This window comes from Heptranchias perlo, chromosome 9 (genome assembly GCF_035084215.1).
Source record: "Heptranchias perlo isolate sHepPer1 chromosome 9, sHepPer1.hap1, whole genome shotgun sequence".
NCBI classification, from domain to species: Eukaryota; Metazoa; Chordata; class Chondrichthyes; order Hexanchiformes; family Hexanchidae; genus Heptranchias; species Heptranchias perlo.
Window position 1 is genome coordinate 76,586,234 of NC_090333.1, and position 26,451 is coordinate 76,612,684.

The 26,451-nt window shown below is 42.0% G+C and overlaps 1 protein-coding gene across 5 annotated transcripts in view; it reads right to left on the minus strand.

Moving 5' to 3' along the window:
* The window catches only part of rasal2 (RAS protein activator like 2), a 323,907-nt gene that overhangs the window by 220,811 nt on the left and 76,645 nt on the right, over positions 1-26,451 (minus strand). The window lies entirely within an intron of this gene.

Sequence of the window (26,451 nt, forward strand, 5' to 3'; positions counted from 1 at the left end):
GCCTGCAAGAATGGTACCAATTTCTTATCCATCCCAAGATCTCCCTGCCCATCCCACAGGGCTTTATTTTATTTCGTAGCCTCTCACCAATGGACTGAAGAATGCCTGGGAAATTAAATCCCCCCCACGTTACACGCACATTTCCTGATTCAGATACCATTGTAATTCTCGAAGAGATGCACACAGTTGCAAAACAACTTCTCCTCCCGCAGACTATAAATTTATAAAATTTAAAAGCACAAGATTCTCCAATAACATCCTGACACCTACATAATGTTCCAAGCTTAATGTACAAAACAAAAGTTAAACCTCAATTTAAAATCTATGGTAAGTCTTAATGGATCAAGAATAAAACCATAAGCTCTTCTCTCCCAACCAGATGAAGTAATTGCAGCTGTAATAAGCCAAGCTGTTCCAGTACAGCTACAACACTGGCATCTACCCAACAATGTGGAAAATTGCCCAGGTATGTCCTGTCCACAAAAAGCAGGACAAATCCAATCCAGCCAATTACCGCACCATCAGTCTACTCTCAATCATCAGCAAAGTGATGGAAGGTGTTGTCGACAGTGCTATCAAGCGGCACTTACTCACCAATACCCTGCTCACCGATGCTCAGTTTGGGTTCCGCCAGGACCACTCGGCTCCAGACTTCATTACAGCCTTGGTCCAAACATGGACAAAAGAGCTGAATTCCAGAGGTGAGGTTGCCCGCATGCAGCAAGACCTGGACAACATCCAGGCTTGGGCTGATAACTGGCAAGTAACATTCGCGCCAGACAAGTGCCAGGCAATGACCACCTCCCCTTGACATCCAACAGCATTACCATCGCCGAATCCCCCACCATCAACATCCTGGGGGTCACCACTGACCAGAAACTTAACTGGACCAGCCATATAAATACTGTGGCTACAAGAGCAGGTCAGAGGCTGGGTATTCTGCGGCGAGTGACTCACCTCCTGACTCCCCAAAGCCTTTCCACCAACTACAAGGCACACATCAGGAGTGTGATGGAATACTCTCCACTTGCCTGGATGAGTGCAGCTCCAACAACACTCAAGAAGCTCGACACCATCCAGGACAAAGCAGCCCGTTTGATTGGCACCCCATCCACCACCCTAAACATTCACTCCCTTCACCACCGGCGCACCGTAGCTGCAGTGTGTACCATCCACAGGATGCACTGCAGCAACTCGCCAAGGCTTCTTCGACAGCACCTCCCAAACCCGCGACCTCTACCACCTAGAAGGACAAGGGCAGCAGGCACATGGGAACAACACCACCTGCACGTTCCCCTCCAAGTCACACACCATCCCGACTTGGAAATATATCGCCGTTCCTTCATTGTCACTGGGTCAAAATCCTGGAACTCCCGACCTAACAGCACTGTGGGAGAACCTTCACCACACAGACTGCAGAGATTCAAGGCGGCGGCAGCTCACCACCACCTTCTCAAGGGCAATTAGGGATGGGCAATAAATGCTGGCCTCGCCAGCGACGCCCACATCCCATGAACGAATAAAAAAAAATAACCCAATAGAATGGGTCCTCCCCTGAACACTCTCAAATTTCTGCTATACGCAAGCTAATTTTATAGTCAATAAATAATGAATATTGAAGCTGTGTTTTACTTCACCACACTGCACGTTCATAAACTTTGGGTTGCCACTGATTCTGGACTGCAAGTGAAGCTGGCACTTCTTAGTCTTAGAAAAAAGCTCTAGCAGTAGCATGGGTGGTCTCTCATCCGCCCTGAAAGTGAGAATAGTACCCAATGTTTTTTTTGAGTGAGTGGGAGGGGATAATTGAAAAAGAGAACTTTCACGATAATGTGGGCTGCTTCAAAACAGCGATTAACACTGCATTACAACCCAGCACAATGAACTTTCACTTAAGTTGTTTTTGAATAGTGGAATTGAAACTAAGTGTTTGATCTCTTAGTATTCACATTAACAAATCAAATATTGCCAAATGAGACATGGATTCTTCTTTTCCCTTCCATCATCACAAATATCTACAAATCTTCCTCCCACCTTTGCCACTTGAGAATTCCTCTCCCTCCCATTTGTCAACAGAAAAATCAATTCCTAACCAGTTATGCTCAATTGAACTTGCATTCTTCACTACCACGGATAAGGACTGCAAGCAACAGCAACAAAAAGATAACAGAAGCCAGCTTTGCGTTTGTAGATTTATACTTTTTGTGCATTTCATTTTTTTATGGTTCTTTGATAAACTACCTGTTAAGTTTCTATTCATTGCACAGAACAGTGTGTACGGTTGTTGTGTCCAAGCGTTGCAGAATATGTTAATTCCGGAACTGTCAGGTGTTCAGTCAGTTTGTTACCAGGTTACAGAAAACCGCCGATTGTTGTTAAGCCGACACTTTTTAAGTTGCCAGTGCTTAAAACAGGTCAAACATATACAATGTATTTTTGGTCTGGTGCAGCACTGGTTAACCGTTAACAGTGAATGACTCATATATTCTTTCGGCCTTTCTATCAATTTGGTTCCATTTATCTTTCTTTCCACTGTTTCACTCATTTTTCTCACACATATCTTGATGATGTTGACCCTTGAATGCACTGCAGCAGAATCTTAAACACACGACAAACTTAACCAGGTAGGACTAACACCCAGTTGGAAGCTGAGGAAGACTTGAAGTATTTACTTGAAATATCTTCGAAGAATCTCTGCACCACTAAAAACAGAAATAAATTGGAAACCTTACATGCTAAGTATAATAATCAATGCACCAAGAAATGCGATAAACTTATATTTCTTTACATCTAATTGATTTACCCCATACTCAGAGCTGTGTGTCTCCCCGCCAATTGCCCAAATGAGAGGGTACAGAGACTAATCCATCACAGACATCGAGGTTACTCTATGGCTGGCTGTAATGGATTATGAAATCTAATAATGCAGAGTTAATCAAATAAACAGTTGTTCCTTTCCACCCACCATCACTCTCACTGCAGGGCTTCACCAAATTGCTGGTGTAATAAGAAACTGGTCCAAATAGCGAAAGGAGTGGAATGGCAAGTTGCTGATGGACTACAAATTCACAACATTCCGACTGGAAGCAGGGCAGAAACTAGCCATGTGCCTCATTGTCCAAAGGGAATTGTAACTGTACACACCCACAAAGATGCAATGCTGTCCATATTGGACAGACAACATTAAAAACAAAAGATGTGTGTGCAACAATGACTGAATACTATAACACAATTTAAAGTGTGTCAAGTAAACCGGGAAACAGGTAACCACTTCACCAGCTTACTCTTCACTTCAATTCCTGAAACAAGACTGAACGGATTCCAAATTTCTGAATACTAGATGTAACGATTTAGTTGAGACACCGAGGTGAATGGACCAAGATCATAGTTTTAACCACCAAGGTTGAAAAGAAAGAACAAAAAATATGAATAGGAAATTGTAATTAGACAGTGATTGAGCAAGTCAAGCACTCAAGCAAGACAGCAATGCATTTTGCTTATTTTCCTTTTGACGTGCCACGCAAGTTGGAACAATTTGTTTGATGTGGAGATGCCGGTGATGGACTGGGGTTGACAATTGTAAACAATTTTACAACACCAAGTTATAGTCCAACAATTTTATTTGAAATTCACAAGCTTTCGGAGGCTTCCTCCTTCCTCAGGTGAATGTGGAAATGAAATCCTCGAACCCTTCACATTTATAAATCACAGAACAATACCTGGTGATTACAGATAGTCTTTCCAACTGCCCGTTGCCAAGGCAATCACAGTGTGCAGACAGAGAGGTAGTTTCTCCACTCCGGGGAAGTACTGGACGACGTCCCGTGTTAGTCTTCTGAGGAGGTCTATGCGATTTTTCACTGTGGCCCATCGGAACTGTCGAGCGTCATATCCCGTTCTTACTAGGGCGTCTTTCAGCGTCTGTAGGTGTCCATCGCGTTCCTCCTCGTCTGAGCCGACCCAGTGTATTCGCAGGGCCTGTCCATAGGGGATGGCCTCTTTGACGATCAACAGTTCCGACGGGCCACAGCGAAAAATCGCATAGACCTCCGCAGCCTTCAACATGTCATCAATGACGACGAACACCTCGCTATGGCCATCCCCACACCTCCACTACTCACCTTTAAACAGCCACCCAACCTCAAACAGACCATCGTTCGCAGCAAATTACCCAGCTTTCAGGAGAACAGCGTCCACGACACCACACAACCCTGCCACGGTAACCTCTGCAAGACATGCCAGATCATCGACACAGATACCACCATCACACGAGAGGACACCACCCACCAGGTGCATGGTTCATACTCCTGTGACTCGGCCAACGTTGTCTACCTCATACGTTGCAGGAAAGGATGCCCCGGAGCATGGTACATTGGCGAGACCATGCAGACACTGCGACAACGGATGAACGGACACCGCGCAACAATCGCTAAACAGGAGGGTTCCCTCCCAGTCGGGGAACACTTCAGCAGTCAAGGACATTCAGCCACCGACCTTAGGGTAAGCGTACTCCAAGGCGGCCTTTGAGACACACGACAACGCAAAACGTCGAGCAGAAATTGATAGCCAAGTTCCGCACCCATGAGGACGGCCTCAACCGGGATCTTGGGTTCATGTCATGCTACACGTAACCCCACCAGTGAACAAAAGTTATCTGTTTTTAATATAACAGGTCATTTGCTGTCTTTCTCTTCCTTCCGGATGTTTCGATGTTTCTGCCTCTATCTCTGTTTTTTTTTGGTTGTTTGTATATTCAGTGGCCATCTAGGTAACACCTCTCTGTCTGCACACTGTGATTGCCTTGGCAACGGGCAGTTGGAAAGACTATCTGTAATCACCAGGTATTGTTCTGTGATTTATAAATGCGAAGGGTTCGAGGATTTCATTTCCACATTCACCTGAGGAAGGAGGAAGCCTCCGAAAGCTTGTGAATTTCAAATAAAATTGTTGGACTATAACCTGGTGTTGTAAAATTGTTTACAATTTGTTTGAGACACTCCAATAGTACGCAATGTTTTTTGAGCGAGCGGGAGGGGATATTGAAAAAAAGAACTGTCACGAGAATGTGGACTGCTTCAAAACAGCTATTAACACTGCATCACAACCAGCACAATAAATTTGCACTTAAGTGGTTTTTGAATTCTGAAAGTTTTAGTTGTTAAAGATGGACAACAACTTTAATATATAGCACTTTTAACATAGAAAAAACATCCCAAGGTGCTTCACTGAAGCTTTTGTTTTAAATTATTTATTCTCGGGCATGTGGGCATCACTCGCAAGTCTGCATTTATTGCCCATCCCTAATTGCCCTCGAGAAGGTGGTGGTGAGCCTTCTTGAACCACTGCAGTCCGTGTGATGAAGATGCTCCCACAATGCTGTTAGACTCCAGAATTTTGACCCAGTGACAATGAAAGAACAACAACATGCATTTATATCGCACCTTTAACATCGTAAAATGTCCCAGGGTGCTTCACAGGACCATTACCAAACAAAATTTGACGAAAATACCGAGCCACGTAAGGAGATTTTTAAAAATTCATTCATGGGATGTGTGCGACACTAGCAAGGCCAGCATTTATTGCCCGTCCCTAATTGCCCTTGAGAAGGTGATGATGGTGAGCCATTAGGACAGGTGACCAAAAGCTTGGTCAAAGAGGTAGATTTTAAGGAGCATCTTAAAGGAGGAGAGAGAGGGAGAGAGACGGAGAGGGTCAGGGAGGGAATTCCAGAGCTTATGGCCTAGGCAGCTGAAGGCACAGCTGCCAATGGTGGCGCGATTAAATCAGGGATGTGCAAGAGGCAAGAACTGGAGGAGCGCAGAGATCTCGGAGGGTTGTAGGGCTGGAGGAGGTTACAGAGATACAGTGGGGCGAAGCCATTGAGGGATTTGAAAACAAGGATGTAAATTTTTAAATCAAGGTGATCCCAGAAGGGAGCTCATCAGCAAGCACAGGGACGATGGACGAACAGGACTTGGTGCAAGTTAGAATATGGATAGCAGAGTTTTGGATGAGCTCAAGTTTATGGAGAGTGGAAGATGGGAGGCTGGCAAGGAGAGCATTAGAATAGTTGAGTCTAGAGGTAGCAAAGGCATGGATGAGGGTTTCAACAGCAGATAAGCTGAGGCAGGGGTGGAGATGGGTGATGTTACGGAGGTGGAAGTGGGCAGTCTTGGTGATGGATCGGATGTGTGGTCGGAAGCTCATCTCAGGGTCAAATAGGATGCCAAGGTTGCGAACGGTCTGGTTCAGCCTCAGCCAGGGACAGGGATGAGTCGGTGGCTAAGGAACGGAGTTTGTGGCAGGGACCAAAGTCAATGGCTTCGGTCTTCCCAATATTTAGTTGGAGGAAATTTTTGCTCATCCAGTACTGAGCTCATCCGAAACGGAGATTTACGTCCACGTCAGGATGGTGCGGCCACGAACCTGCTGCCCTTGTCCTTCCAGATGGTGAAGGCCACGGATTTGGGAGGTGCTGCCAAAGAAACCTTGGCAAGTTGCAGCAGCGTATCCTGTACATAGTACACACTGCAGCCATGGTATGCTGGTGATGGAGGAGGTGGGTGTTTAGGCGATTAATCAGTCAAAAATCGACACCAAGCCAAAGAAGGAAATATTAGGAAGGGTGACTAAAAGATTGGTCAGAGATGGGTTTTATGGAAGTTCTCAAAGCAGGTGAGGGAGGTTGAGAAGCAGAGGCTTGGTGAGGGAATTCCAGAGCCTAGACAGCTGAATGCACAGCTATCAATGGTTGGGCATAGGGAGTAGGGATTGCACAGCAGACCAGAGCTGGAAGAACACAGAGTTCTCGGAGGTTTGTAGGGCTAGAGGAGGTTATAAAGATAGGGAACAGCGTGGCCATGAAGGAATCCGAACATGAGGATAACAATTTAAATTTGAGACATTGGTGGACTGGGAGCCAACTTTGGTCAGCAAGCACAAGGATGATGGTTGATCAGGACTTGATGCGTGATAGGATACGGGCAACAAAGTTTTGGATGAGCTGAAGTTTATGGAGGGATGAGGATGGGAAGCCAGCAAAGAGAGCTTTGGAATAGTTGAGATTGGAAGTGACAAAGGCATGGATGAGGGTTTCAGCAGCAGATGAGCTGAGGCAGGACAATAGCTGTAGATATGTCAAGAGATGCTTCACAAGGTTTTCTGGCTTGATACAATGATAAATTTATTAACTCATGAAAAGTCACCATGTTTTTTGTAATATAATAGAGGTCACAGCACATTTAGACAGCACCATGCATGCACGATACCAAAGTATAGACTGATTTAGCTGTTTTTTTTAAATTGGCCAAGAATTGGTTGATTTAATTCAAGCAGACGATCCAACAGACCTCATTCACCACTTTGGTTTCCATCTAGTCAGCACTGTCTCCAACAGCATTTAAATTCTACAATGTGGCTTGGCTCCAAAGATTAAACCATTTTTTAAAAATAGCTTGACAGGATTAATAAATTTGTCTTCGACTGAGTGTTGCACTTTGTGTTGTCTTTTCAATAAAACTCCCATCTCAGAAGATTTGTTAAGAATTCCAAACATTGGCCTCAACCTAATTCAAAGCTAATCTCTTTATGTATACACTTTGTGTGACACATTGTTTAAGTTAGGGAGCAGCAATCATCTGAGAGGCAGAGCTCAGGTATCACTGACAAGACATCATGTTTGCGAAATCTAAACAAAAACTTTAATGTGTGCCTGGACTGAAACACATCATAAAATAAGCATCCTACTTCAACAGAAAGTGGGTGGTTTCTATGGTAATGATAAACAAACGCTCTTGCAACTGTCTGATGTCATTACATTCCCACACTACAGGGCTCAACAAGCACCATGAGGTGTTGACTTATCCTTCAAATTTTCAGAATAAGCTTTTAGGTTCTAAACAACATAAATAATACCCCAAGCACTCCTCTGACAAATCATTGCCAGGAACAATTCATTTTAGATTATTTCTCTTACACAGTCAGAGATTCCAGTAGTCAATATTTTCTCATTTGCTGAGAGCACATTTTGCTGTTTTGGAGAAATTATAATCAGCTCGTCATTCGTAGATCAGGTCGCAGCACTTGTTGCTTTGGTTCAACCACAAACATGGAAAGCTCAGTATCGCTTTTTAAAAAAAAAAGTTGAGTTTTATTCACAATAATTTGTATAGTGGGGGGTCGGGGGGGGATGCACAACTCAGAGTTCGTTGGTGGTGGGGGGGGTGCATAGCTAGAGAAAGTTCCAGAAATAGGAAGGGGTGAGGCCATGATTTAAAAATGAGAAGAAGAATTTTAGATATGAGGCGTTGGAGGACTGGGAGCCAATGATGATCAGTGAGGACAGGGGCGTTGTGAGAAGGGCCTGGTGGGACAGTATACAGGCAGCAGAGTTTTGGGTGAAGTTTATCAAGGGTGGAGGATAGGATGCCAGCCAGGAGAGCATTGCAACAGCTGACTCTGGAGTTGACAATGGCTGAGGAGTTTTGGCGGCAAACGGGCTGGCGTGGGGAAGAGTTGAGCATTGTGATAGAGATAAAAGTCAGCAATTTGAGAGGATTTTTTTTTATTTGTTCATGGGATGTGGGCGTCGCTGGCAAGGCCAGCATTTATTGCCCATCCCTAATTGCCCTTGAGAAGATGGTGGTGATCCACCTTCTTGAACCGCTGCAGTCCATGTGGTGAAGGTTCTCCCATAATGCTTTTAGGAAGGGAGTTCCAGGATTTTGACCCAGCGACGATGAAGGAACGGTGATATATTTCCAAGTTGGGATGGTGTGTGACTTGGAGGGGAACGTGCAGGTGGTGTTGTTCCCATGTGCCTGCTGCCCTTGTCCTTCTAGGTGGTAGAGGTCGCAGGTTTGGGAGGTGCTGTCGAAGAAGCCTTGGCGAGTTGCTGCAGTGCATCCTGTAGATGGTACACACTGCAGCCACAGTGCGCCGGTGGTGAAGGGAGTGAACGTTTAGGGTGGTGGATGGGGTGCCAATCAAGCAATATGAGGTTGAAAGTTCAGCCTGGGGTTGAATAAGGTGCAGAGATTGCAAACAGTCCGGCTCAGTTTGAGACTGTAGCCAAGAAGAGGAATGCAATTGGTGGCAAGGTTACAGAGTTGTGGCGAGGTCCGTAGATGATGGCTTTGGTCTTCCCAATGTTTAACTGGAGAAAATTATGGCTCATTTGAGATTGAATGTCAGAGAAGCAGTCTGACAAGACAAAGGCAGTTGTAGTTTTGAGAGAGGTGGTGGAGAAATGGAGCTGTATGTCGGTAGCGTAATTGTGGATACTAATTCAAACGTAACAACATTTCTAAGTTCATTTGTCACACAAACAACGTGCTTTATTTGCTAAATGATCAACCCTTTGAAAATAGTAAATTGTACTGTTTTTCCAGGAGAATGAACCCAAAGAATTGAAAATGTCAAGCTTGACCTTGTTTCCAATATTTTAGACAAATGGAACGAATTCTGGTTACTTCTACTGCTGCTCACAATGGTTTGTGCAGCCACTACTTCATCACTACTTCTCCATCAATGGGGAGAGGATGGTGGATGGAATTTTTGGCACCATTGCGTTCTCGAAGTTGTAGTCTGCTCGTTTGTTGAGTTTCTTGAACAACTATTTGGGATGGGCAATAAATGCTGGCCTTGCCAGCGACGCCCACATCCCGTGAACGAATAAAAAACTAAAATAAAGCCTTTTTATTTTCAGAGGCACAGGCCTCCAGTGTAAAATGTACAAAATCCAACAATATTGTTAAGTTTAATTGTTTTACTGTAAATATTATTTTTTGTCTCATTATACCCACAAACCTGATTTCCAGGACTACTTTTCTCAGCTTAGTGAGAACCAAGATGACAGCCCAAAGAATTTCAAGACAAAATTTCCAACAATTTCATTGGTTCCCCTTCTTTTTCTTATTGGTTGCTTTTACTTTTGCCCACTATTGATTAGTTGATTTCTTACATCAACAGCAGTTTTATTTTGGAAATTTACGTTGCCACTTTTGATGATACATTGTCTATTCAGTTATGTTTTGCTGCAGTTTTATGAATCTAATCATGAAGTTTGAGTAGGTCAAAAGCATGAAGCTGAAGCTGGAAATTTACAAGCACCAATCTTAAAACTTCCCTCACCGAGAGGATTTATTGTAATGATACTTGGTGGCCTTAAAGGAGCAGAGAAGAACAAAGACGCCAACTGAATCACAAACCCATCTAAGCAACAGAATGATATATTGCGCTTTACAAGGCATAACGCTCTTGCCCTTTTTAAAAAAGACTTATCAGCAAATTTGCTAGTTTTATTGTGATTATTTCTCTAAATCACTTTTTCCTTTCAACAGCAGTCCTCTCTTGGATAGTAGCTGCACTGTACTATGGTTCAAGAGCAGAATATTCATTTGAAATGCTGGAAAAGTTTTGCTTTACTTACATTATGGAACTGTTTCCACTGGAAGATCAGACTTGCAGAGTAATTCATGACTTATAAGTTTCTCACCAGAGTCCTACCCTGATGTTCCCCATTAGGCCACACAGTAGGGATGTACAGACAGGCTGAAGGTTCAGCTCACCTTCAGCCAGAAACAAGTGGGAGCAACAGCAAGAAGAAACCACTTCTTGAAGTGGATCTTGATATAGCAGACTCCTAGTCCTTATATACACCACGTGCAGCATTAATTTTTCATGTGGCAAAAGAGTACAAAAATATCTTCCCAGGAGCAATCAACAGCTGCTACCAATAAATGGAAAAACGTCAACATTGGAATTGTCTTTATGCTGCCAATTAAATATCAATTCATCAATGCTAGGAACTAGATCGCAGAGAAGTTATTTGAACATTACATGCTGTTTGCAACCTGGAATTTCCTCGTGTAAAAAGAAAGAACTCCAAGAGAAAATCAGTAAAATACAATGAAATTTCCTCACTGTGCTGCAATCCACAATATCATTCATGCTTCCAATCATTTGTTTTCCAATTTTTACTTAGCATTATTTTGCATAATACCTTTCAATCACTCTGCATTTTCAGAACTGTCTTCATCATTTAACATGACTTTTTGGACACTGTGTCCAAAAACATTCTTGAAAACTCATCAAGAGTTCTCAAGATCAGTGGAGGTAGGTGCAATACAATAGAATGGTGCACCTATTATTTGTTAATGGGTAATCTCACTCATCAGAATTCACACACAAGCCCAGAAAAACTGGATCACTCAAATGTTCCCCACTCCTGTATTTGAGATACTGGTTGGCAGCATTTTTGTGCAGAATTTTTCTGTGTGACAGGAAATTCCATTTCACAACCAAATAAAGAGATTGGACTTTTAGCAGCAATTTCTATTCGTGAGGACCCTATGGTGGAAGGGGGACAGATAAGAAAATCCAGTACAAACAGCTCCTAGGCAGTTTTGAAGTGCAAAGCATTGAAACATCAGAAGCTGGCACACACATGCCTGAAGATAGCTCCCTTGAAATATTTACGATTATGTGAAAATTCACATGACTACAGCAATACTTCAATCACTTCTACGTTCTCAAGCCATTAAGTACCATCAAGGTCTACTTTGATCCAAAACCTCACTACATTATGCCGATACTGCACGTTTCCATTGAATCTTGCTTCAGAATTCCAAACCGGTTCTGAATCAAGTTAAATTTCACTTAAGTCACACTTTGGCAGAACTTTTCTACGTCTTCTTGGAGCTGTAAACATTCATGGTCCTTGAGCCTAATGTATTCAGCTATGCCAGCAGAAAGGCAGGCCATCAATCCAATTCACTAAGAATTCCAAAAGGACACCCTAAATATTCCACACATCAAGTGTCAAGGGCATAAAATGCAGCAAGTATCCATTTCAAGAGAGATCCAACAGCTGATGGGTAACCAGTCTGGGAACAGGAATTCAGACTTCAGTATCGCCACACTAGCCAAAGTACACATGCACTAAGAATCCTCTGTTCACATCAAGCATTTTTGGTTTGCAAGCTATAAATTCCAGCTGACAACAACAACTTACATTTATATGGAACCTTTAACATCGTAATACATCCCAAGACGCTTCACAAAAGCATAATCAGACAAAAACTGACACCAAGCTGAAGGAGGAGACATTAGGATAGGTGACTAAAAACTTGGTCGAAGAAGTAGGTTTTAAGAAGCATCTTAAAGGACAGAATAACTTAAATGTTTTCATGCTTTCTCATATGTTTAACTCTTGAAAGTATATAGAAAGTATTTGAAAGCTACAACGGAGTGAGTGCACATGAACACATTGGTGAAATGGTGATCAGAGATGGGTGCCCTCGTGTTCTTCATTTTCAGAAATCTATAAAACCATATCTTAGTTTTAAAGGCAGCAGTGGACTCACACCTCTGCTATCGTTTTTTAATTCTGCTGAAGCATCACTCTTTATGAGCAGTTATCCTCCACTGCAAACTACAAATTTCTGGCCATGAATTATTAAAATACATCTTTCCCATTCTTATGTTCATGGAGAAACATCAGCCCAAGACAATAGTGTAGGATTACCCACCAAGGAGTAGGAGAGAACAAGCCAGGAGGTAATGATTCAATGACACCAAGTATGGGATCTAGATGCCTGTGGATTGTCGGAGGAAGGAACTCAGGCTTGAGAACCTGGGAAAGAACAAGCTGCAGTCGGAAACAGTGAAAGCTTAATTTTAGCATATTAAGAGGAGAAAGTCTGTGGAATAAGAACATAAGAAATAGGAGCAGGAGTAGGCCATACAGCCCCTCGAGCCTGCTCTGCCATTCAATAAGATCATGACTGATCTTCGACCTCAACTCCACTTTCCCACCCTATCCCCATATCCCTTGATTCCCTTAGTGTCCAAAAATCGATCTATCTCAGTTTTCAATATACTCAACGACTAAGTATCCACAGCCCTTTGGGGTAGAGAATTCCAAAGATTCACAACCTTCTGAGTGAAGAAATTTTTCCTCATCTCTGTCCGAAATGGCAGACCCCTTACCCTGAGACTATGATCTCCAGTTCTAGGCTTTCCAGCCAGGGGAAACAGACTCTCAGCATCTACCCTGTCAAGCCCTCTAAGAATTTTATACCATTCTTCTAAACTCCAGAGAATATAGGCCCATTTGACTCAATCTCTCCTCATAGGACTACCCTCTCATCCCAGGAATCAATCTAGTGAACCTTCGTTGCACCCCCTCAAAAGGCAAGGATATCCTCCCTGAGGTAAGGAGACCAAAACTGTACACAATACCTCAGGTGTGGGCTCACCAGAGCCCTATATAATTGCAGCAATTTCCTTACTCATATATTTCAACCACCTTGCAATAAATGCTAACACACCATTTGCTTTTCTAATTGCTTGATATAGAATCATAGAAGTTACAACATGGAAACAGGCCCTTCGGCCCAACATGTCCATGTCGCCCAGTTTATACCACTAAGCTAGTCCCAATTGCCTGCACTTGGCCCATATCCCTCGATACCCATCTTACCCATGTAACTGTCCAAATGCTTTTTAAAAGACAAAATTGTACCCGCCTCTACTACTGCCTCTGGCAGCTCGTTCCAGACACTCACCACCCTTTGAGTGAAAAAATTGCCCCTCTGGACCCTTTTGTATCTCTCCCCTCTCACCTTAAATCTGTGCCCCCTCGTTATAGACTCCCCTACCTTTGGGAAAAGATTTTGACTATCGACCTTATCTATGCCCCTCATTATTTTATAGACTTCTATAAGATCTCCCCTTAACCTCCTACTCTCCAGGGAAAAAAGTCCCAGTCTGTCTAACCTCTCCCTGTAAGTCAAACCATCAAGTCCCGGTAGCATCCTAGTAAATCTTTTCTGCACTCTTTCTAGTTTAATAATATCCTTTCTATAATAGGGTGACCAGAACTGTACACAGTACTCCAAGTGTGGCCTCACCAATGCCCTGTACAACTTCAACAAGACATCCCAACTCCTGCATTCAATGTTCTGACCAATGAAACCAAGCATGCTGAATGCCTTCTTCACCACCCTATCCACCTGTGACTCCACTTTCAAGGAGCTATGAATCTGTACTCCCAGATCTCTTTGTTCTATAACTCTCCCCAACGCCCTACCATTAACGGAGTAGGTCCTGGCCCGATTCGATCTACCAAAATGCATCACCTCACATTTATCTAAATTAAACTCCATCTGCCATTCATCGGCCCACTGGCCCAATTTATCAAGATCCCGTTGCAATCCTAGATAACCTTCTTCACTGTCCACAATGCCACCAATCTTGGTGTCATCTGCAAACTTACTAACCATGCCTCCTAAATTCTCATCCAAATCATTAATATAAATAACAAATAACAGCGGACCCAGCACCGATCCCTGAGGCACACCGCTGGACACAGGCATCCAGTTTGAAAAACAACCCTCTACAACCACCCTCTGTCTTCTGTCGTCAAGCCAATTTTGTATCCAATTGGCTACCTCACCTTGGATCCCATGAGATTTAACCTTATGTAACAACCTACCTTGCGGTACCTTGTCAAATGCTTTGCTGAAGTCCATGTAGACCACGTCTACTGCACAGCCCTCATCTATCTTCTTGGTTACCCCTTCAAAAAACTCAATCAAATTCGTGAGACATGATTTTCCTCTCACAAAACCATGCTGACTGTTCCTAATTAGTCCCTGCCTCTCCAAATGCCTGTAGATCCTGTCCCTCAGAATACCCTCTAACAACTTACCCACTACAGATGTCAGGCTCACTGGTCTGTAGTTCCCAGGCTTTTCCCTGCCGCCCTTCTTAAACAAAGGCACAACATTTGCTACCCTCCAATCTTCAGGCACCTCACCTGTAGCGGTGGATGATTCAAATATCTCTGCTAGGGGACACGCAATTTCCTCCCTAACCTCCCATAACGTCCTGGGATACATTTCATCAGGTCCCGGAGATTTGTCTACCTTGATGCGCGTTAAGACTTCCAGCACCTCCCTCTCTGTAATATGTACACTCCTCAAGACATCACTATTTATTTCCCCAAGTTCCCTAACATCCATGCCTTTCTCAACCGTAAATACCGATGTGAAATATTCATTCAGGATCTCACCCATCTCTTGTGGTTCCGCACATAGATGACCTTGTTGATCCTTAAGAGGCCCTACTCTCTCCCTAGTTACCCTTTTGCCCTTTATGTATTTGTAGAAGCTCTTTGGATTCACCTTTGCCTGATCTGCCAAAGCAATCTCATATCCCCTTTTTGCCCTCCTGATTTCTCTCTTAACTCTACTCCGGCAATCTCTATACTCTTCAAGGGATCCACTTGATCCCAGCTGCCTATGCATGTCATATGCCTCCTTCTTCTTTTTGACTAGTGCCTCAATCTCCCGAGTCATCCAAGGTTCCCTACTTCTACCAGCCTTGCCCTTCACTTTATAAGGAATGTGCTTACCCTGAACCCTGGTTAACACACTTTTGAAAGCCTCCCACTTACCAGACGTCCCTTTGCCTGCCAACAGACTCTCCCAATCAACTTCTGAAAGTTCCTGTCTAATACCATCAAAATTGGCCTTTCCCCAATTTAGAATTTTAACTTTTGGGCCAGACCTATCCTTCTCCATAGCTATCTTGAAACTAATGGAATTATGATCACTGGTCCCAAAGTGATCCCTCACTAACACTTCTGTCACCTGCCCTTCCTTATTTCCCAAGAGGAGGTCAAGTTTTGCCCCCTCTCTAGTCGGGCCATCCACATACTGAATGAGAAATTCCTCCTGAATACACTCAACAAATTTCTCTCCATCCAAGCCCCTAATGCTATGGCTGTCCCAGTCAATGTTGGGAAAGTTAAAGTCCCCTACTATTACCACCCTATTTTTCTGCATGTTAACTTTCTGTGATTCATGTACAAGGACACCCAAATCCCTCTCAATACCAACATTTACTAGTCTCTCACCTTTTAAAAAATATTCTGCTTCTCTGTTCTTCCTACCAAAATGGAAAATTTCACATTTCCCCTCATTATACAACTGCCACCTTCTTGCCCAATCACTTAACATGTCTGTACCCCTCTGCAGCCTCTTTGCGTCCTCACAACTTACTTTCCCGCCCAGCTTTGCATTGTCAGCAAACTTGGAGACACTTGGTCCCTTCATCTAAGCCATTGACATATATTGTAAACAGCTGAGGCCCAAGCACTGACCTTTGCAGCACCCCACTAGTTACAACCTGCCAACCCGAAAATGACCCATTTATGACATTCAGAGCTCAAGAAGAACAGAACAAGAAAGTTGAGAGGGAAAATAACCATAATAATTGATAGAACAGGGCTAAGAATGGTTGCAACAGTGAGAGGGAGGTTGCAGGGTAGAAAAGGGGCGAGAGGAGAGAAGGAGGGAGAGAAGGGAGGAAAGGAGCGAGGGGGAGAACGAGGGACAAAAAGCACTTCAAAAGAGTTAACTTTTTAAAAAGTTTTTTAAGTTGTAACTGCCTAAATTAATTGAAAATCTGTTTTTTAGCACCAGATTATTCACAGTTTCACTACCTAGTGAAACCGTGTTTCGTTATTTAGTGTTGGGAAACAGCAAATGGAAATGACAAACCTGCAGTGTAGGAGGACGGAAAAACAAAACCTTAGGTTTCCTCAGCTGAAATAAAAGATTATATATGTGGCACTTGCGGTGTGGAAGGATATGCTTTGGTAGATTTAAAATCATTGAAAATAAATTGGAATAAGACTGCAATTCATACGTGGGACAGAGTTTTTGAGCCAGAAGTGATCAACTACAATATAATGCACAGGATGTGCACTTCATTTATTTCAGTCACTTGTTCTGAGATACTTCTTGGTAGCTCAAAATTGACACGGAATATTTTGAACAATTTGTATTTCGAGAAATACCAGCCTGCCTCTGCTGTGAGGCTGATTTACAGGCCTCTTTAAGTTGCCTTTGAACTTCAACAACTTTCTGCAGATTCTTGCTAGATGATGAACATTTGCCAACAAGGGCCGACAAGCATAATTTTGACAGCTACTACGACAAAGTGAAATAAGAGTCTCATTTACATGTCAAGTGATGTCAGCACCACAGAGATGCAAAACCACGGCTAAGAGGAGTTTTCTAGTGGCTTAATGCTCTGCACATAACTGTATCAAGCAGTGCAGCTTGGCCTACTCCAGCAACCTTTTAACAATATGCAGGAACAACCTATAATCAATGAATACAAAACGACAAGAAACAAAGTGGGCCTCAGTTTCTTTAAATAGCTGCATTCAGTTAAACTGGAAATGATGAGAATGATATCATGAGTGAATTAAGCACCATGGCAACTAACCCAGATTGGGCAACTAATACAGGAAGTTAACAGTGCACATTTGGGAAGTGTTTATGAAAGAATCTCATTATTAATGAGAACATAGATCATTAATAAGTACAGCTTGCATGACAAGAATTAAGTTTGCCCGCAGCATATACTGCACTTGCTTTAAAAGTTTTAGTCACAGGGTCTGGGTCATACAATGGGTCAGCATACTGTTCTTCTGCCTGTAATACCTGGATTCTGATCCATGTTTCAGATGGTTGTCTTACAAGTCTCAGGTGCTGTGTAAAATTATTGCAGGCAATTTCAATCCAATTCCTGTTTGACAAGGGGTCACAACACAACACTGGTCTTAATACAGCATGAAAACTGGTACGGTCGTTCAGAGGCACTACAAAGAGGACTGGCATCAAAGTGGGAATGTCATATGGGTTGGATTCATTTTTCTGATGACAGTTCTGATGAAAGGTCATCGACCAGAAACGTTAACTCTGTTTCTCTCTTCATAGGCGCTGCCTGACCTACTGAGTGTTTTCCAGCATCTTCTGTTTTTATTTCAGATTTCCAGCATCCGCAGTATTTTGCTTTGGTTCACTTTTCTGAGGTTGGAATCCATATTTTTGGGCTGAGTAAATGGAACTACAACCAATTTCACCTGTTCTAACCAGAGAGTGCTTGAAGCTGATACTGAGTGCACAAAATAGCAATCTGTTCCATTCCTTAGCACAAAGTTAACCCTGATTGATGAGGGCAAAATTTTAACCTCCACCAAAACAAAGTTGACATCAGTGTAGTGCAGGAGAAAATATCTTCAATCTGTGGGGCAGTTTGACAGTGCACTTGGACAGTGCAACACATTCGACATGACAAATAAAAGCTGTTAAAAGTTCAGACTGTCAACTTAGATACGCACATCTCCCTAATTCTAAACTGTTTACAAAAGAAAGTTCCGTTGAAACAGTCCACCCATTGTCAAAATACTTGGAAGCTAAAGATTACACCCAATTCCAATAACAAGTCATCAGCTTCTATCCAAATGTTATTGAGCACTGCAATCTGTGTAATCTTAGAAATCAGCCAACATTTCCCATTTCTCCTGGTTACATCAGTGTACTTCGAACTGCTGTCCCATCTCTAGATGTGTCATCATGAAAACATACCGCCCCATTGCAAAAATCTTTACAGGTGTAAAAAAAAGCTAACCGTGGTTAGCCAAGTTCCCAAATTCAGTTCCCAGTTGCTGCTGAGATAGTGCAACAATTGGTCGCAGAACATTAGGTTTAAGGAAAAGGGAAAATAAACAGCCTGGGTTTCCACTGCTGATTTTTAGCCAGCGATCCCTGCTGTAGGCGTGCATGTCTGAAGCTGGAAGAGAGGAGGATTGAGCTCAGATGTCACGTACTGTACAATCAAATACCCTGCTCGGTGTCACTGTTGAGACTCACACAATTAATGGTCACCAGCAAGCTACCAGGATTCATAATCCAGCAAGGAATTAGTGGCTTCAGAAGAAGAGGAAACTGGTGAGTTTTTTTTAAAAGAATGTGCAATTGCATTCAGAAGACAAGGTCTCAAACGGCTCCTCGTCACTGTTGGAAGGATCATCCTGATGCTCTTGTGCAATCAATATTTCTGGTTGTAGGAGCAGCCCATAGCCCACTGATCAGAACAACGTGTCACATCACATCGACTTAGTGGTTTAATGGTATATCCTTTCACATTCAGCAACTCAAATATTCAAACCAAAAACAACTCAGCATATTTATTCAATGTGTTTCCATTTCTTCTAAACAATCTCCAACCCTTTAACGTGTTTATGATACTGATTATCATTTGGGCACACTTTCAGAAACAAGTTATAAAAAACTGATCTGGTGGCAAAACATTAGTACAATGCAATATAAAAGCAAATGAGAGTAGTAAATGCTAGTTGCTCATTTAACAATGCATTCACCAGGCCTAAGTAAGTGCAATGATGCTGGTGGGTTTACATTTAGTTGTCTAGTCCTATTTGATGCAACTATCATGTTGCATGGTCCTTTCATTTATTGTGGCAGGATCAAAAAGTGATGACCAATAATCAGTGCAGACACTAGGCCCAGTGGGACTGCATTTCAGGAACACTGGAAGGTTTGTGTGGGAGGGAGCCATAGGGCAAAACACAATGTTTAGAAATTATTATTTATAACAACACCTCACGCCTGACACACGGACCAAAATTTTTATAAACCTACATGAAACAAATGCACAACCATTTACAACACTTGTAACCTAACTTACTTAAAACCACTCAAACTGCAACAGAATCCATCAAAATTGAAATGGCATTTTTTTCCCCCAACTTGAATCTACTGTTCCCCCACATTCCCACGTGCCAATTCTCACCCGTGCCATTCAATGCCAAGGTTGTGAGTGGGCAATATGCTCCCATGCCTCTGTCTAAGCTTCCTTGGAGCCAGCTGCTGGGAAATGCAATAGAGGGGTCTGGGATGGCTCTTGTTCAAACATCTCATCCCTTCCTGTCTTGGGAGAAGTGCTTACTCTACAGTCTGCCTCACCGTGGTGCAAAGGCAAGATCAGCAACTCAACAAGTAGACAATACTGGGCATGAGCTAGCTTCACTTGGTGCTGCCCCACTGTGTCGCCATTTTAAAAATTACTGATATGGAAAATAACCAGTAATCAGTTTGTGCAGCAATGAAAAGATAAATAACTTGTTTAGATTTGTGCCAGGGTCAGGAAGGAATGCAACTTGAAACAACTTTTTTTTTTAACGTGATCAGAATGGGATAAAGCACAAGATTTATCTGGAACCAACTGCACCTGACGTTAACAGGAACACAATAAATATTTTTTAAAAAGACGATTCTACTGAAGCCATTGTGACTCAATGTCCAGGGCTAAAGGGGTTAAATTATGAGGTCAGGTTGCGTAAACTAGGCTTGTATTCCCTTGAATATAAAAGATTATGGGGTGATCTTATTGAGGTGTTTAAGCTGATCAAAGAAGTTGATAGGGTAGAGAGAGAGAGAAACTATTTCCTCTGGTGGGAGAGTCCAGAACAAGGGGGCATAACCTTAGAATTAGAGCTAGGCCATTCAGGGGTGATGTCAGGAAGCACTCCTGCACACAAAGGGTAGAGGAAATGCAGAACTCTTCCTCCAAAAAATGCTGAGGATAGATCAATTGAAAATTTCAAAACTAAAACTAATCGATTTTTGTTAGGCAAGGGTATTAACGGTTACGGAACTGAGGCGGATAGATGGAGTTAAAATACAGATCAGCCATGATCTAATTGAATGGCAGAACAGACTCGAGGGGCAAAATGGCCCAATCCTGTTCCTATGTTCGATCCAAATTAAAACAAAGGAGTTTAACACCACTCCAAACAGGTTGAGTGTTAATTACAGTAAAGTCACATTCTTCAACATTTCACACAAATCATAATATTTTCTTTGCCCTTTGAGTTTTGTTTTTAAGATCCCACTGTTATAAGCTTCTCTCTGCGCTAAATGCCATACTAATCTTTAAGACAGAGGTAGCTGTTGCCATGTCAGTAAAAGTCAGGACTAGCTATATACCAGGAGTGGTACACATCCTTCTCTCCTCCCACTTTCTGCCCTCAACAATCTAGCTGAGAGCACAGACCCATGTACAATGTCAACAGCTGGAGCATACCCACCCACAGTGTGCCACTCCATGATGTAAGATGCTGCTACATCAATAGGTTGCAACACTGGGTCATCTTTCGTTATGTTCACTGTGAAATCAGTACAGACAGCTGAGAAGTTGCAAAAAACTCCTGAAGCTCCACTAAGCTTAAACTCCACTAACATTTTAGGACACCATCTGGACAGCTCACTTGGATATGGAATGGGAGGCTCAAATTAAAATGAGGTAGAGCACATCTATATCTTTTTAATCCAGGGAGAAATCACAGCTGCTGAATTGGAGAAACCTACACTAACATTTGGTAAACAAATTTTGTTCATCCCTTCTTCATTCTATACCTCACAATTTTAAAAAATGTCCTTAATCTTTCAGGAACATATCACCCATTGGCTGAGACTACATCTATGCAATCTTTTGAGTGATCTGATAAGCCTGTGTGAAGCACTTTGAGATGCTTTTCTACATTGAAGGAACTATGTAAATGCAAGTTGCATTTGCTGGTCACCAGGAGATGTACAACAGCTGGTAGTGGTGATTCTCTGTCCAGCATTCCTCCTCTGCTGGAGGTGGCAATTTATACTGCAGTTCATACCATAGTTTATGTCACAGCCCCAACATCTGGTCTTCTTGTGTGAGCTGGAAAATTATTCAACTATGGGAGGCACCACAGCCAAGCCAAATCCTGCCCTGACCCTATGTCTACCCTCATGTATTTTGCTACAGGAAGCATTGGATGACCATCAGGAATGGAATCCTGACTGATTTTGCTCTCACTAATCCAGGGACACAGCCCATTTGAAGGTCCTCTTCTGCAGCCCCAGGAAAGTTCAGCTAACTCAGCTAAGACCAGGATCAAATTGGAGATCTTCCTGTTGTGTTCAGCTCAAAATCACAGTGGGCAAGGTATTTACCTAGCCAGTAAATCACGAGACCCAGCTTCCCCTTTTGAGACTATCCAACTCCTTTTTCTAAATGCATGCTTTCACTATTTTGGGGATGAGGTGCCGAGAAGGGAAAAGGGAAATTCTAAACATTAAATACTCAACCAAGCATTGCGTGACTGAGAACAAGAAAAGGGACCATGTACACATAATTTCACCGTACAGCATCAACTTCAAAATAAACTCATGACGAACATGAACCCTGACCTGATCTCATTCTGAAGGCAATCTGAAATAAACCAAATACTGCATCAAATACAAATCAACTGGGCAGTTCTGGTAACTCAAGTGACAGAATAGTGGATTGCCAATTCAAAGGTTTGCAATTGAATTCCAGCCCCAAAGTTGATGCCACATGTAAACCCTGCGACTAAGTTGGATAATTCACAGCAGGCTGCTACCTCAGGGGCACTATGAAACAGCACTCATGGCATACACAGTCAAGCCTGCTACTCAGTCTTCTCTCCCCTCCCAACCATCCACACCCAATTAAATTGAAAAGGAAACATAGTAGTGGAAGCAGAAAAGGAGAATAAATACAACCGCGATACTGTAAATATGAATATAGATTAACTGGGAAGCAAATGCACCCAGTTTAGAACCTGCTCTGAAGTGTGAAACAGCTGCTGTAACACGAAGGAAGTCGCTGCATACAGTAAACAGAGCTACAAATACTGGTGACATTTGGGGGCCTTTGGTGTTCAAGAATGTTCGTACTCAGCTAATCTCCAAGATACATCACAGCTCTGGGATGAATGGGATTCCAGGATACAAATTCACTTCCACATAACTATCAATCACAGCACTTGCCATTTATTAAACCACTGAGTGCCCGCTTTAATTTCAACATTAAACCAGAGTTGTCTGAATAACAGTCTATACAGGAAACACACACATACACAAAAAAAGTTTTTTTTGAGGCTAAAACTAGATAACTGATTCCGCAAACATATGACCTGATGCAGTCACCTAACAGATCTCAAGACAGAACCCAAATTAAAAAGCCAAGTTGCATTGAGACTATATCACTTGATCTGGTCCAATAATTGATTAGGTACATAAACACTTGATTTATAGCAGGATGATGCAAGAAACTGCACAAGCACTGATCCAATCCAATAAAAATGGCTGTTCACTAAAAGATACAAAAAGGAAGTTAAGCAAAATGTCCCGCTTCTAACACTGATGACCAGAATTTACACTGAGCCTCATGGTTAACTGCATGATCATTTTCTCCAAAACATCATTTGATCTTATATGTATGTATAGAACCGTATACACATATGCGCACACACATATACATACATGCAAACATTTTAATATATGTGTACACATATACATACACATATAAAAAATGTATTTGTGTGTATATATACACACATATAAAGTTTATTAACAATATAAATAATATAGCAAAGGTAGCTCAAGCACCTCCTGCTGAAACAAAATGTTGGGAGTTAACTTCCCAATGGCGTCTCAAAATTCAAGTGTGCTTGTGGTTCTATCCGGAATGTCTCCTTTCTCTAGCCAATCACACTGCAGTCTCTCTACTCAGCAACACGACTGCTTGACCCCAAGCTAATTTGTTTGACACATGCAATGGATTTGGTGAGCACGAATCTCATTTCAAGTCTGTTCAAAAACACTGAGCCTGAAATTCTTATGAAAAACAATGGAAGAAAGCACATTTTCTTTCCTAATTAACAGATCACAAATGAACTCACAGGAATGTGCAACTTAGAAATATGCAATTTCTGAGATTGTCATTTTGTTAGCAGATTACATATGTTTAATTACAGAGAAAGAGAGACATGCTCCTCTTTTTTCTAAGAGGAATTTCATCCCCATATGTCTGCAGTTAGATCCAAGTGAACATGCTTGTCGCGCACATTTGGGGCTTGGACGAACAACAATTAAATTTCACTTACAGTTCAGAAAGCCATTTACATCAGTAATTTAAAGAAAATATATCAGCAAATTCATCACTATTAAATTATATTATATAAATTCCTACAACATACAGTTTTTTTTGAAAACCCAAGCTTGGCTTCTGCTAACCCCTAAGACTAGATTTCTTGTCTTCTCTCCTGCTCTTTTTAACCTTGGTAGTGACCTGAACTATGGATCTTGGCCCTTTCACCAATGTTTCTCAATTGGGAAAAACAAATTATCCTGCTCTGCTTCCCAGTGGTGTCAATATGAGAAGTCTCTAAGGTGGCTTTACTGACCTCCCAGAACCAATTCAGATTGCAGAACTCACCACATCCACAATAAATTGCACGTTGGATTCGGGCAGACATCTGGCTAGCTTGAGCCTTGAGCTCCCAGGGTCAATTAAGAACTTGTCAGAGACCTTTGGCCTTGATGCACAGTCGACGAAGTTATTGTGTCAGGATTCACTCATAAATATTACAATTTAAGCTCACAATCTACACTTCACTTTGATAACTGTTTGTATAATATGCATCTTCTCCACATATGTACCTTATTTCTACCCAGTAGACAGCTGTCTGCTGGTTCTGCACACATAAAAATCTTAGTCTCAACTGCAATGTTTTTGGGATAAACCCGACCACTATGTCCTCTGTATAATGCTCCCACTTAGACAGTGGATTACGCCACAGGCAGAGAAAAGCTTGACTGTTCCAAGCGAGCACTCACTGCCTAAATTAATCTGCCCTATCCTTTACTGAGCTGCAGCAGCGATCAGAGGTCACCTTTCAAAATGCATAAAGTACCATTTTTTATCATGCCATTCCAATCTGACACACGGTCCTAAAGCCAGTCTGTTACCTGTGTAAATCATTACTTGAATAACACTGGCAGTTCTGATGATAGGTTTGTTGTTACTGTACTAAACAGAGAAGCAAACTAATGATGGAGCTTAGTAATCCATTCAAGAAACAATAGCCATATCCAAACGCAAGTTTTAGGTTTGCATCATGGCCTACTCTATCAGCAACATCTGCTTTGAAAGGGCACTGCCACATGGTAAAAGCACTTTCCAAAATACTATCAGATTCACAACAGCAACATAATTAAATCATCATAATGCCAATCATATCTGCTGTTTTACATTTTAAACACAGAAAACCTGCTGCAACACAAATTCACCCCAGTAGTCAATATGGCAACATGGGAGTTAAGCTTTCAGTGGGAGTTGTTTCTGGCTCTTCCAAGAATTCAGTTTTTTTTTAAATGCCATTAAGAGCTGATACGGTCATTTAGCACAACACTGCTACTGTAACCAAAAATCATCTTAATTCTGGAAAGTGTTTCTGGTCAACTGCTTAAAATGCACAGACAAACCCAGTTTATACATGAATGCAGTATATAAATGGACTGTCAAAACACTAAACCCAGAGAAGGATTTGGAAACTAATTCCAGCACAATTCAGCCATGTGGAAGACTAAAACTGAGAACTGCAATTTCTTCAAAAAAGGAAGCCACCAAATCACAGCCTTACATCACAATGTTTTCTCGTTAGGACAAAGCAGTACAAGGGGATTAATGTCATAATGTCTGATGTGCCAACAGTATGCTCGAGGGTTGCATCTGAGCTATGACACCACTTCCTGTTTGCTTTGGAGCAAGATTAATAATATCAGTCTTGAACCAGAGGTGAATGACAGCATGGATAAAAGTACAGTTCTCGTTACTTCCACAGCAACCAGTTTAAAAATTTTAAGAGGATACATGTTGAGGTTTTACAACCATCACTATGAACTACAAAATGCCTATTTAAATTCTGACAGTTTTGTATCAAGTTGGACTGTCTGCCATTGTGATTTCTATTAGTCCTAAAGAGGCTGCTGGAAAAGCATCCAGGACCTTTGCATTTGACAACAGAAATTTCTTGCTTACTGATAAAATATTGCCAACGAAATGACTTGAAATACAATTCACTGCAGTGAACAGACATTGCGTTCCTCATCTATTCAGATTGCACTAACAACCTAGTGGCACTTTAGGACAATTTTCACATCAGCACACAGAATCTGGGTCCGAATTAAAAGGCTCGTTTTGGAAGTGATGCATTTCGCTCCGGCTCCAATTATTCTGAACCCCACAACCAAGTTCATCAACAGAATATAAAAATCACTTCCTTCATAAATTAAGCCTGATGCATAATCACAGGCTCCCCGAGCAGAGTATCCCTGTAACAGTGCAGTGGAAACCACCTTCAACTTACAACCTCAATGGCATTAACCCTTTGAATAATCAATGGTTTTAGCTTTCAAAGCATGCCCAGTTAGCACCTTCTAAAATTTCAATATTGAGCATTAATAACTCATTGAACTGAGAAACATGTATTTCTTGATCAACAAGAACTTTTTGCAAATCTTGGAAGGTGAAAGGTTAACCTGATGACTTATATTCCTCTTGCACAAAACCCTCCACAGCTGAAAATTATTCAAGCAAGAGACAATTTGTTTTCAAATTCAGATTCCAAATTATGCTTTATTGACTAATGTGATAACTAACAGCACTGAGTGAATCCTGTTAGTTTCATATGTCTTTTGGCCCAAGACGAAAAAACTGCTGAGCAAC